Source organism: Ambystoma mexicanum, chromosome 1p (genome assembly GCF_040938575.1).
Source record: "Ambystoma mexicanum isolate Mex_15411 chromosome 1p, UKY_AmexF1_1, whole genome shotgun sequence".
NCBI classification, from domain to species: Eukaryota; Metazoa; Chordata; class Amphibia; order Caudata; family Ambystomatidae; genus Ambystoma; species Ambystoma mexicanum.
Genome location: NC_090921.1, coordinates 617,866,922 through 617,877,762, shown reverse-complemented (window position 1 = coordinate 617,877,762; position 10,841 = coordinate 617,866,922). Strand labels below are relative to the sequence as shown.

General features: G+C 49.4%; 1 protein-coding gene across 1 annotated transcript in view; it reads left to right on the top strand.

The window, feature by feature from the left end:
* The first annotated feature begins 527 nt into the window (after window positions 1-527).
* The window catches only part of TMPRSS9 (transmembrane serine protease 9), a 485,595-nt gene continuing 475,281 nt past the window's right edge, over window positions 528-10,841 (top strand). Inside the window, exon 1 of the mRNA XM_069649605.1 lies at window positions 528-768. The gene's annotated coding sequence lies outside the window, so the exon portion shown is untranslated. The remainder of the gene's footprint in view (window positions 769-10,841) is intronic.

Below are 10,841 nucleotides of genomic sequence, written 5' to 3'. Positions count from 1 at the left end.
CAACAAACACCCTGATTCATGGAACAGTGCAAAGTGCCTTTTTGCCGTGCAAAGTGACTTTGCACGGCAAACAGACACTTTGCAGGAATCAGTGTGTGAGTTGGCAGTGCAAAGTCACTTTGCACCGCTGAAAAAAATCCATGAATCCGGCCCTCTGTCATTTGAAGCTGTGTGGCTCGAAAACCGTGCACACCATTTTTCACTGCGGTTTTGGAATTCATGCCCTTATAAATGCTCACTATCGAGGCACGTTTGTTGTTCACACATGGTCGTGCCCCCCCCCCTGACACCCCTCTCCTTGCTTACCCCCCTACATGAATAAATGGCCCCGGGATACAGTGTTACCTGGAAACTTTCCCGGCGTGTGCGTCACTCAACTCCTATGAATGCCCACCGCCCCCCCGAAGCGCCGCAAGACATAAGAGTAGAATTCTTACTGAAACGTGAGATAATTGCAGGCTCTTTTTTTGTTTGTTCGTCCAGCAGCCAATGACCAGCGCCTCTATGCTCTGTCCATGCGGCCATCCCTGACACACCTCCCACTCCTGCCGGTACAAAAGCGCCCCGGGTAACCGAGGCTGGCAGTGAGCGTGGGGGCTGGCGGGGAGCGGCTGTCTGAGGAGGAACGCACTCTGCTAGGACTAGCACCCCAGGACCCAGAGACCAGAACGGGACAGGGAGCAGGTGCAGCGCAGCCAGGCAGACGTAGCAGCCATCTCTGCTCGGACCAGCGCGGCGGGGCAGAGGCCAGGACGGGCGACTAAGCAGGTAAGACGTCTGTCTGCGGGCTTCTTGGCCAGCACATCTCTCCAAAAGGGCCCAGAACGTCCAGGGGGCCCTCATTCTGCAGGATGCATGGCATGCCCTCCGCACCCATGCGTGCTGAGATCCGAGCGTGTGGTACCAGCCGGAGAGAAAGAGGGTGGGGCGCTCTGCACTCCCCAGCACTCGCCCCTGAGATCAAACCAGGTGTGCAGAGACCAAGAGCGTCCAGAGTGCGGAAGGGGGGCTCCGATAAGACTGTGTGCCCTCAGCACCCATCTTTGCTAAGATCCAAGGAGACAGGGGGCATAAGAAGCAGGCTGACCCCTCGCCCCCTTCCGCATCCTTGGGGTCAGGCCAGGTGGGTAGAAATAAAGATCAGCCAGGGGATAGGAGAAGGGGGTCTCTGCCCCCAGCACCCACCCCACATAGGGCCAAACCTGGAGGGCAGAGGCCAAGGCAGGCAAGGGCGCAGGAGAAGGGGGGCTACTGCCCCCCCATGTCTCACCCCCCTCCCTCCAGCACTCATCTCTGCTAGGATGACCCGGGTGGGCAGAGCCCAGGATGGACTATACAGCAGATGAGGCAACTATTTGCCTGTTGCATTACACCTCACCCTCCCTGCGCACTAGTGCTGGACTTTGGGCCGGATTTTCCCGGATCCCACATCCGCAAAACAAGCTCTGACCAGATCTCGGACCCGGAAAAACTCCATTTGCATCCTTCAATGAATGTCGGGCCTGAGTTACAAAAATGTGTCAACGTGAGAAAGTACCATTGAAAACATTTTTGGAAATCAGACGCTTACTGTCTTCTGCCTTTAAACGGCGCCGAAACCGAGATGTGAGTGCATGTCGTTGGCACCATGGGCGAGACACTAGGCATAAGAGCCCTTGGACGCCTGCTCGGGATGTCTCTGACATCGATTGTTGGTTTTATACAGGGCTGGACATGTTTAAATAAAGCTTTGTAGGTTTAAAGGTGTGCACCTTTTATATTCTGCCAGCAACACTACAGTAGTACTCCTTTCTTGTGTAATTTTCAACGTGTTGATGAATAATCTTGTGAGAGGCAAATGTTTATGGGGGGAGGGGGAGCATTTGAGAACGAACCCCGCACCCCGCCATCATCGCTTATACTATCCTATAGTAAATGCTGTCCATTTCCAGCACTGGCAGCAAGTGCGGGTGTACTTTTGGGGCCGAATCCTACGGGTCTCCCCCAACCCATCTCCCACCAACCCCACTGTGTTAGATGCAGCATTGGGGAGGGAGAGGCCAGCGGGACATGTGGGGAGGGGGGCTGCGGGCTGGGTCCCGCCGGGCACAGAGCTCTGCCACCACCAGCCGCTGGGACAAGGGACCAGGCGTGCTGGCTGGATGCACCCCTCAACCCACCTCTAGTGCAGACAGGGCGCATGGCCCAAGCCCGACCAGGGAGCCCCCAGGGCTTCACCATGAGGCAGAAGCTGTCAGCAGGCTGCACCCACAGACGCGGCCTAGAGCGTGCCCGTGTAATTACCTCAGAACTGGCAAGCACAAGGTGGGGTGGTGGGTGGTAGGGTTCTGGCGCTGTTTACAAAACGAATACATGATGAGGGCCAGCATGCGCCCGAAAGCAGGCAGCGTCCCGCCTCACTCTTCTGTGCCCCTATCGGGCCCTCGGGCACGCCACAGGCAGTCCCACGTGACTCTATTCCAGAAGCCTACAGCACTGGGGGGAGACGCTTTGCTCTTCTGAAATCTTGCTAGGCAGCTGTGCAGATGCAGCAAAAGTGGGGCCCGAGACCAAACACAATCTCGTTACGTCTGCCATTTCAGTAACCGTCACGCTGTTGCGCATGAGGCCAGCTGACTGTTAATTGCCCCCGTGTATTTGCCGCTGCTAGTAAAAGCTCTAAGCATGTGATGCACCCGCCCCACCCCCGGTGGAGCCCGGACTGCTTGTGGATGCGCACGCAGCTCCAGATCTCTGCTTGCCATTGTTTGGGGGCAGTGCTTAATTTGTGTGTGTGCACTGTGTGGTGTGGTGGTGGGGGGATGTGGGAGGGGTTTGTTTGGCAGGGCTCAGCCCCTGCACTCGTTTCTGAGCCCTGCACTTATGTTGAAGCCTGGCTTGATCATGTTGTGGTGTTTTGGCAATTTTAACAGTCATAGTAACATTGCAATCAACAAAAGTGTGCAGTGACCATGGTCTCTGCATTCGGGGCTGGCTTGTTTTTCACAAACCTGGCATGATATGATATGATATAATATGGCATTTGTCATGCGCCTACACACAAGTGTTTCAAGGCGCAACGAGACAAAGAAGGGGAACAGAGGGAGGACCGAGACAACGATCTTACTAGGCCAAGTGACATTGAGATCCAGCAAGTGCAGGGAAGGCTGGGACAAAGTGCCAGGGGAAAGAGAAGGGGGGCAGTGCGGTACATGGGCTCAAAACAATAAGAAGTGTGACCAGCAGGTGGCAGGTGCAAGGGTAAGTGCAGACCACAGGTGTCCAAAGGTGCAGTAGGGGGACTGTAGGGTGACCCAGAGGACCCCGTTTGGTGGGGCAGGACTATCGCTTTTCCTGAAAAGCCACGAGATGCGAGGTGGCACTCCTGGGCACTGATGCCGGCCATGTCCACACACTGCTCGACTCAGCCCGCCTGACATTGCTGCAAATTCTCTAGTGTAATAACCATCAAAGTGGGATGACCACAACAGGACAGTCACCAGCCACACCAGCCAGCAGCCACAACATGGGGGCAAGGTCAGTGAAAATACCCATATCGAACAGGAGAGCCAGTCACAAGTGCCAACCTACCCAAGACGGGCAATTCACTAATTCATTAATGATTTTGCCTGTATTCGTCCATCAATTTACCAAAGGAGGAAAGCCTTTTTGCTCTCCACCCCCCCCCCCCCCCCGGGATTAGACGGTTAACAGGCTCCATTTAACACTAATAGGATTAGAGCAAAATGTGTATTTATTTATTTATTTTGGCATTTGTAAAGTGCGCCTATCTTAAAAGGTCACATGTTGCAAGAATACAGGTTACTGCTTACATACATATGACATGTTACTGGGATCAGTAGAATTCGCATAAAGTTAATGATGATGTGAAAAAAAACACTTAAAACACATTTATTTTATTTCAAGACACAGCTAACATGCTATATTGATTTCACCCTCAATATGTTGGAGTCATAGTGGAGTCAACCCTAAATATGTTGACTCCTTTGCAGCAAAAGTAGATGGGGAACTGCCCCCCTCATGCAGAACACATTTGGGCCGCACTGATACGTATTTCCCCAGGAACCTGGCCCCGAAGCCAAGGTCCTATTATCTCGAGCTTGGCCTGGCAATGGAAAGTGGCAATGCCCGCCTAGTGGTGTTTACTTGGCCGAGTAAAAGCTTAAACGTATGCACAGCGTCCAGAAGGTCTTAACGATTAACGCTCAATGCCCCGACTCTCCGCTGGGGGGCAGCATTCAATCCCATTCCTAGGACGTGCAAGGATGCGCAATGGGTACTCGGTCTGCCGCCGTCATGAAATGCAAGGAACTGTGGATGCGGGTTCATGTGGCGACACACCTGGTGATGTCAAACTTAGCATGCCAGTTCCTTAGCACCTATGATTTCTTTTTTTTAACGCGTTGGCACTGGTGAAAGCAAAACAACCAGTACCAGAATGCAAAGAAAATCTCGACAACTCTACTGACTCCGGGGTCTGGACCTCCCGAGAGCTCTGTGGGAGCAGATTTCGCCCTGACCTCCGCTCTGTCTGCACAAAGCCAAGCTATCTTGTCGCAGTGCCTCCCAAGGGCCCGTCGGGTTGGGGCGAAGTCAGTCGCGTGTGAGGCGACCGACGAGTCCCGATCAGGAGGACAGGCTCGCGCGATTTTTGAGCACCTGTCATCTGCCTGTCTCTGAGAGTCGGCACTCGGCTTAAAGAGCCATTGTTGTTAGTTCCGTGCGTTTCTGTGGTGTAACTTTTAATCCGTGGAGCTGAAGGGGCCGGTCCTGGGCAAATATTTGCATCCAGTGCCTCTTGATTGTGCCGTGATTAGAGGACACAGGCTTGAAAGAGGTGGCGGGAGTGGGGTCGAGTTTGCAAGGCCGCGCACGGGTCCTTTCTTCCTGGGCAGCTGCAGAGAGACGCCCGCAGGGTCCTCGGGCGCATTGTGAGCCGAAGGATGGCCGCTCAGACCCTCTATTGATTGTCCGAACCCAATGACGCTCTTTCCTTGCATTTGCTAATTGTCATTGAGCCGTTTTCTTTCCAGGAGCAGCCGTCCTGCAGAGGCCTTGTTCAGCGGGCGGGTGGTGTGCCGGGTGATTATGCAGATGGCTTCAATGAATCTTCCGACCTCATGGCACACTGGGGAGGGTTTGATGTCGCTTACGTGACGTCCAACTCCATCCCCGCACAGCCCTAGCGGCCTTGCGCGCGCTTCCTGGCACTGTGTGCAACCAACCATATCATATCATATCAACATCACTCACCTGAGGGTGAATGAGACACAGATTATCAACTGCTGATGGTGTAGATGCGCCTGTTTCCTTTCTTTAGAACTCGCAGTAACTTTGCAGGCCTGCCAGTCCCCGCCCCCAGCCTTCCATGTGCTTCATTCACATTAAGGTTGTATTCTGTAACTAAGCATGATGTCTTGTAACAGCGTCACGATGCCTACGGGCTGTTGTGCGCTTTATAAATGTTAATAAATAAATCCTCAACAGAGCGCATGCTGCGCGCCTTGCATATCGTCTGCATATGAAGGACACCTGAGTTTATAGCATGCTCTTTGCCCGAGGCCCTGGGAGTGATTAGCACCTACCTCTGTTGCGCGCCCCCACACCAATGCGCCCCGGGCAGCTGCCCGTTCGGCCCTCCCCTAAAAACGGCTCTGGTTATGCATTATCTAATGGATGTAGGCATCAGTATCTGAAATACCACCGCCTCATAATGAGGGCCTAGCTTTATGCTACTTTCATCACGTTCATCGTCTACCTGCTTAGTTTCCTTTCCTCTTTCTTCCTGCTCTTCTTTGGGGATTCCTCCTACCTTGTTTTTTTCTGTTCATGGCTAGATTCTTCTCTGAATATCGGTCCTCCCATTTCAAATTTGGCTCACTCTCCCCCTTCCCCCCAGATGATATTTGTAAAGCGTTTATAGAGGATTTTCTTTCTTGGGCATTAATCGGTTCACGATTGGACAGCAGAAGGGCCTTCCTGCCCCTTCACTAGCTCCCCCTTTCACAGTCTACAGCTTGGTTGCTGTGGATGCCTATTCATTTGAAAACATCACACCTATTCTTTGAATCTTAAGGGGCTTTCATTGCACCTTCCTATCAAGTCCAAGCTTGCCTTGGGTAACCCCTGATCTATCGAGATGGTCTCTTTTGCTAAGTGGGCTCCAGGGCCGTGAGGAGTTGAAAAGGCTACATATTGTCATGTTGAAACATGGTAAAAGGAGCAGGCCTTAGCTCTGGCTGCGCCCAGAGCGAGGAGAAAAACATTGGCACCCCCTCACTGCTCTATTTCAGTCATTAACTCCCTGCTCCGGTGCTGGAGCAGGAAGTTAATCACTTCAGAAGGGCATTGATGCTAAAGCCACGTGCAGCAGCCTTTCAAAGGCTGCCACATGCTGGTTTACCATCAGCTCCCTATTGAAGTGATTTACTCCCGGGTCCTGTGCTGGAGCAGGGAGTTAATCACTTCAATAAGGCACCAATGTTAAAGCCACATTGCTGGTTTAGCATCAGCGCCCTATTGAAGTGATTTACTCCCTGCTCCCGTGCTAGAGCAGGAAGTTAATCAGTTCAATAGGGCACCAATGCTTAAACCACACGGGGCAGCCTTTCAAAGGCTGCCCCATGCTGGTTGTGCATTGGTGTCCTATTGAAGTGATTTACTCCCGGCTCCTGTGCTGGAGCGTGGAGTTGATCACTTCAATAGGGCACCAATGCTAAAGCCATATGGGGCAGCCTTTCAAAGGCTGCCCAATGCTGGTTAAGCATCAGCACCATATTAAAAGGAAATGTGGGCGCGCTGGCAAGCAGGGCACATTTTCTTTCAATAGGGTGTCTTCACCCACCATGCCAGCTCAGGGGAGCCCTTGAAAGACTCCCATAGCTGGCATGGTGGGGGCTAATCTGGTGCCCCGGCGACCACCAAGGTCGGCCAGGCCTAGAACTGGGCCTCATGGTAAACTCTCCAGCCAAGCCTCTGCCTCTGTAAGTGCCTGTTTATGGAAATCCCTACCACTGGATGTACACCATATGCCACATTGCTATTCTCTTAGGAAGGTTAAAGAAATGCACTTAACAATAGCACCAGTAAGATGGCTCTTCAGGTTAAGTGCTCTGCTCGGAGATCTTTCAACACATCTGCAAAGTTGCAGGTTTGATCCTGAGAAGGCCAGTTCACTCACTGTCAGAGGTCGTCAAATGAGCACCAATTTTGGCAATGTAATAATATAGCACTATATAAATGGAATTATTATTCTAAGGTCATTACCAGGTGGTAACATCCCTTGGCCCACGTTAATAGGCCTGAGCAAAGTGAGGCATTCTTGCCATTAGACAATTTAACCCAATGAGGGTAGAATGCTTTCTTTAAAACAATGAAAGACAAAGTAGATACTTCTGAAAATTAGAACAGAAGATGTCTACCAGCCATTAGTAATCTACCAAGTATTGAATGGACACAGAGACCCTGTCTAATTCAAAGCACCAATCTCCAACATTTTCCAAATATTTATTTTCATAAAATTACATTTCATGCTCTCAAAGAAAGGTACTCAAATCCTACTAAGTAACCATGGCATCAGGAAACGTGTGGCACATCAAATCAACACACTTTCTCCGATTTGGTTTCCTTTCTGTCACCAGCTAATGTTTATAAAATGTCAACATTTGAAATCTCAACCTGTACAACTATTTCCCCAGAGTAAAGGCTGTCTGGCCCCTGTAAAGTTTGTTCTGTGACTGTATGAAAGCAATCGGCCCGCTATTCCTTTGTAGTTTCATGATTACGGTACAGCGTCCTTTCATGGACAGTCTTTTTTTCAATTAGTTTTTTAACAAACATTTTTCAACCGAAAAAACCCATCGAAAAATATAGGAGGGGCTGGGAAAGTGGATATTAAGGGTGGGAATTCAGGACTAGAAAAACAATAGGGGATTGCGGATTGGGAGGGGGAATCCCCCAAAAATTAATCACATCTGTACGTAATCATGGTTCTATGTCATTTCATCAACAGATTTTTTTCACTGAGTTTTTTTGCGAATATTTTTCACCGAAAAAACGAATCGAAAAAAATCTGTTGATGAAATTACATAGAACCATGATTACGTGCAGCTGTGGCTACTTCATCACATAGGACCAGAAACCGGGCAGCTTCTCCTCCGAAGGGATGTGCCGAGAGCTCTCGAGCCAGGTAGGTTCCACGCGGTTGCCGGAGTGACTGCTTTCATTAGCAGGACTCTTTAATTCACGGGTATAATGGACTGAGTGTTCCACCTGCTTTTGTGAATGCTAAGTCCCTGGTGGCTTTCCATCTTGCTGCCTCGCATACCTTTTCATGTCGGGGAAAAAGCTCCCCACCTGCACTACCGCCGATTCTGATCAGGGCCGGCCAGAAGGGTGCACTTTAATCAGCATGACTCACAGGAGGACCATAGAACAAGTGGTTTCATTAGTGCAAATCTGAGGCTTGCAAGATGTAATTCTGCACAAAAGATCTGCACTGTGGTACATTCACACGAAGCCAGCAAGACTGCTCAGTGGGTTATGAGCTCGCTGTAGAGATTTCTGTGCAACTCGTAGATTACACGTTTGAATACGATGCAGGCTTTGATACTTATGTTGAGAACGAAATGCATTGACTGACTTAGGTATGAGTATCATGTTACTACAGCACTTCTATACCCAAGGGCTTATGAGTTGTCTTCCTTCTGGGCCCTTGCCCCTGCACGAGTCTTGCTGAGCCTGCTCCCTTGTAGCCCTTCCAGCCTCTTTCCTCAAACTTTTCTTGTGGACCTCCTTTCCCCTGCGCTCTCTACTTTCCCCTGGCTGTGTCCGCCTGGCACTCTTTTTCTCGCAGGCTCTTCCGTCCTGACCGGCACTCAGCCCCTTCCGTCCCCCCTGAGCTTCTTGTCACTGCACTTGCACCATCTGAGTGTCACAAGGCCTAGTAGGATTGTTTTTGTTTTGAGCTCCCTATTCCCCCCCACTCTTGTCTTGCCGCGCCTAGAAACACTTTGTGTATAGGCGTATTATAAATATAGAATAAATAAAAATAAATACATCTAGTAATACAGCGGCCTTCATTTAAGCGTTCGTATTCAAGTTGTTCGGTGCTGACGTAAATGAACCCAGATCACCATCTAGGACCAGGCCTACTAAGCAAGATTCAAGCTTTGGGGTTCTCCCGACTTAGCTCTGTTTCCACTCTCCAAGTGCATACAAGTTATGTTATGTTCCGAGATGGAAGTGTAATATAAATCATTGGTATGGCCCACTAGTTCATTTGCTTTTTACAGATCGTACCTTTAGTTCAAAGGCTCAAGAAACGTGTTTGGGCGCTTTTTCTTTCCCCCGGGCCAAATCGAGAATTGGCTCAGGCCGGACATTCAAGCACTGCCATTTTCCAAAGTCACAGATAGTCCGTGGCTCTGCAGGTCATTAAGGTGCTCAGGTTGCAAACACATTTGTTTTTATCAGCGGCAGAGCCTTTCACATGCAGGATGTAACATTTCCAACTCATTAGCTAGTAAAACACCAGTTAACTTGCATATCTGTGATAGTTAAACTGAGCAACACAAAGCACCCATTTAAAGATTTGTTTATATCCATGTCTACTATCTTGATATGAAAAACAATAAAGTTGCTTTAAGTCACTAATCAATGTTTTCAACATCATGAATAATAACGAGCTGGACGTTTGGGACAAAGAATTTGCATATCTATCTTTGTTTATTACACAACTTCTTTTATGATATGTCTTAAATCACTGAAAGTACAGTGAGGTTAACTAGATTTTTCGGGTTGGCATTATCTTGCATTCTGGAACTTGTAGTTTACCATTCTGGATGTGAAATGAAAGCCACAGGGATAGTCCTTTGGCTTAACATGTTGCTATAAAGATTACATGTTTTCATGCAGCTTTATTATGCAATTTGTGTTTTTGGTAATCAGTAAACTCTGTAAGACATTATTTCTGTAGACCTTGAAATCCAGCAATTTGAGCCAAAGTTTTTGATCCTCATCACCCCCACCCACTCAACACCTATACCCCCACCCCTGTCATCTATCGACCATCCCACTCCTCCTTTTTTGGATGCAGCCAGAGCATCACTTGCTCCCTTTTTCCACTTCCACCACTGGTTAGGTTACAATTCTGTAGAGTGCATACTTACACCAAGAGGCATCTTGCCGCTGAGACTCCAACCATAAACTGGAAGGATGACGGCAACATGCTTAGCTTACTGCAAACAGATATGACTTGAGTTTGCACCGAAGACCAGATGATCAGCAGTCGATCTTCCATTTAATGGCACTGAATTCCAGACTCGGGCAGCCTGTACCGAGAATGACCTGCCGACTCAATGTGATCATATGTAATGCGGAACCGCTAACTGGGCTTTAGTACCTGACCTGAGTGTATAGATGATTAATATGGAAGGCTTCTAATTTTTGAACAAGGTTGGACCCTGAATACCTAGTCCCTTGTGCACCACAAGACATAGGTCCTTCAAAAGCACCCTTTCCTTAACATGCAGCCAATGCCAAGTGCACAAGGCTGGGGGAGGGGGAGATGTTCTCAATGACCCAATGCAATATGTTGGCTAATCTGTAGTCTGTGCAAGGCCCAAGTATGTGATGTTACTGTAGTCCAATCAACTAGAAATGAAGGCATTCATCAATTTCACCCTCTGGGAGAGGAGAAATAATCAACAAACTTGCTTAACGGACCAGCTGTGATGTTTGGGAAATCTGCTAATATTCTGCATTTTAAGATAAAGGTGAATCGACCAGAATAGCAGGATTGCCAACTTGGGTAGAGCGAGGAGGGCAAGGACCTAAAGATG